Here is a 2,990-nt window from a genome sequence, read left to right on the forward strand (position 1 = left end):
CGACACGTCGATCCAGGAGCTCGCGTAGGGGGTATCAAAAGTCGGAGGAGAGTCGGGACTATTAAGAACTCGCAATTCGTTAGCGCAGGCAAACTGCACAAGCTGAACCCCACGTGCATCACTGGGAGCAGGACCCCAAAGTGGATGCTTCGCGTTAAAATCACCGGCAAGAATGAAAGCTCGCGACGGGAAACGCGAGAAGCACTGGGCTAGTTCATCGAGAATCGGGTCCAGCGGGCGATGGGGTGGAGCGTACGTCGCTACAAGAATGAAAGAATGCCCCGGGCCCTCGCAACTGACGGCAACCACCAGCTGCGAGAGGTACAGGGGAAAGAAATCAAACCCGGGAGCGCGAGCCAGCAACATCACCCGTGGGCGCGCCGGTGCATGGAAGATGGTAATAGTGGGAGGCACGTTCGGGATCCTGTCAGCGCACGTGTAGGGGTCAGACACGAAGGCGAAGGCAAAGCCTCCGCGTGTCATATGCTCCACAAGGAGTTTCGTCGCGTCACGAGTGTGGTCCATATGGCCTGTAAAAATTTGAGCCCTGGAGGAAGACGACGCTGCTTGTTCGCTGGCCGCTTCGCTCCTCGGTTTCCGAAAAGGCAGTTCTGCCTTTCTGCTGACTTGTCCGGTTGGTGGGGGCCCTCCTTCGTTGGTCACCACGTTGGATTCAAGTGCGGCTCTAAGCCTGTCGGACTCCTTGTCATCGGAGAGAATGGTGAGGCCGCGAGGAGTCTTGCGGACGCTAATGTCACCTATGCGCTCCTTAACAAGGTCGACATTGGGCAGCCGATGAAGTGGGTACGAGTGGGGTCCATGATGTGGGCATGATCTCGCCTGATAGCAGAGTCGGTAGCACCGCCAGGAGGCACGACAGGACCAGGGCTCGGGCCCGCCGCACCAGGTGCCCCACGCGCACAGGCACGCCACCACGGACCACCGCAGCGTACGAGGCAGGCGGCAAAGTCGGCCAACACCAGGGGAAACCCCAGCGCCTGTCTGCGGGGTCGCACAGCTTCGACGCGCCGCGCCGCCATCAGGACGAGTGGCCCAAAATCAGGGACCTTCTCGTCCGATGGTGACAGTCGCATGTTGAGGGGCAGCAGTGGATCTGGCCTCCCGGCGGCACCATCGCGGGACCGTCCGACCTCGGGACCCTGCTGCCTCTGCCGATCAGGTTGTCGAACCGGGCCGTGCTGCTGCCCCTTCCCCCGTACGGAGTCAAGTCGACGCCACCTTGACTGCATCATTTCACCGCGCTGTGGATCTGCAAAGGCAGATCACGGACATCCTCTTCGATACCAACTGCAAGGTGACCAATCATCACCGGTCCCTGATTTTGGGCCATCTGCGTGAGCTCATCCAGGAGTGTGCTGACTTGCGGGCTGTGGCGGCGCGGCAGTGTGGCCGTGCTGATGAGCTGTGCGACCAGCTCGAGCGGACCCGGGCGACAGGCGCTGGGGTTTCCCCTGGTGTTGCTCCGCCGACTTTGCCGCCTGCCTCGTACGCTGCGGTGGTCCGTGGTGGCGTGCCTGCGCGTGGGGCACCTGGTGCGGCGGGCCCGAGCCCTGGTCCTGTCGTGCCTCCTGGCGGTGCTACCGACTCTGCTATCAGGCGAGATCATGCCCACATCATGTTCTTGACCCCACTCGTACCCACTTCCACCGCGGCGGACGATTTATCGGCTGCCATGAAAAACAATGTCGACCTTGTTAAGGAGCGCATAGGTGACATTAGCGTCCGCAAGACTCCTCGCGGCCTCACCATTCTCTCCGATGACAAGGAGTCCATGGACAGGCTTAGAGCCGCACTTGAATCCAACGTGGTGACCAACACCACTATGTCTATTCGGTTTGCGCAGAAACGCAAGCCTCATGTTAAGTTAACTGGCGTCGATCCCGACGTACCCGCGGTCAACCTCATCGCGCAGCTGAACGCCAGAAACCCCACTTTAACTGTCGACCCTTCAACGTGTTCTGTGCGTACGTCTTTTAAGGAGCGGTCTGGCAATTTCACTCACGTGCTCGAGGTTGACCCGCCGACGTTCCGGTCACTCATGGCCCGCGGTCGCGTCGCCGTGGGGTGGACGTCAGCTGCCGTGGTGGAGGATGTTCATGTCCCTACGTGCACCTTCTGTGCGACATATGGTCATCCCCGCAGCGCTTGCCCTGTGCGACAGCAGGCGGACAGGGCCGTGTGCACGCGCTGCGCGGGTGACCACCTCGCAACTCAATGTACGGTCCGTGTGGGTGGCGCGGCTGTGTGCTGCAATGAATGCCGCAATGCGGGCACTCACGGCGCGCACCCCACGGGCGACAAATCCTGCCCTATCCTGGTCGGCAGAGTTGCTCGTCTGCGAGCGCGCACCGACTATGGCTGACGCTCCGAGCTTTTCAACGGGGCGACGCGCGGCGGTCTCGGTGCGTTTGGGGCGGGGAGCGCGGTTCGCGGTTGCGCGGACTGGCGCGCTCTCTCGCCGTGGTCGTGCACGCACTCGGGACCGCCGCGCTTATCCCTTCACTGTGGCATGCCGCGTTTCCTTGTTCGCCTTTCATTTTCTCCTTGCTTCACACGTTCTGCCTACTCCTGGGTCTCCTTATCGATGCCCCCTCCTTTTCGGGGTGTGGGTAAATGCAGTACTACGAGCGTGCGGTCACGAGTGTGGGTCCCTGCTTTCGGCATTCTTTTCTGGCCTCGCCGGATGGCGTTCCACCATGGCTAATGTTACAGGGCTCAAATTTTTACAGGCCAATATGGACCACACTCGTGACGCGACGAAACTCCTTGTGGAGCATATGACACGCGGAGGCTTTGCCTTCGCCTTCGTGTCTGACCCCTACACGTGCGCTGACAGGATCCCGAACGTGCCTCCCACTATTACCATCTTCCATGCACCGGCGCGCCCACGGGTGATGTTGCTGGCTCGCGCTCCCGGGTTTGATTTCTTTCCCCTGTACCTCTCGCAGCTGTGGTTGCCCAGTTCGAGG

Source organism: Dermacentor silvarum, chromosome 7 (genome assembly GCF_013339745.2).
Source record: "Dermacentor silvarum isolate Dsil-2018 chromosome 7, BIME_Dsil_1.4, whole genome shotgun sequence".
In the NCBI taxonomy this organism is placed as follows: domain Eukaryota; kingdom Metazoa; phylum Arthropoda; class Arachnida; order Ixodida; family Ixodidae; genus Dermacentor; species Dermacentor silvarum.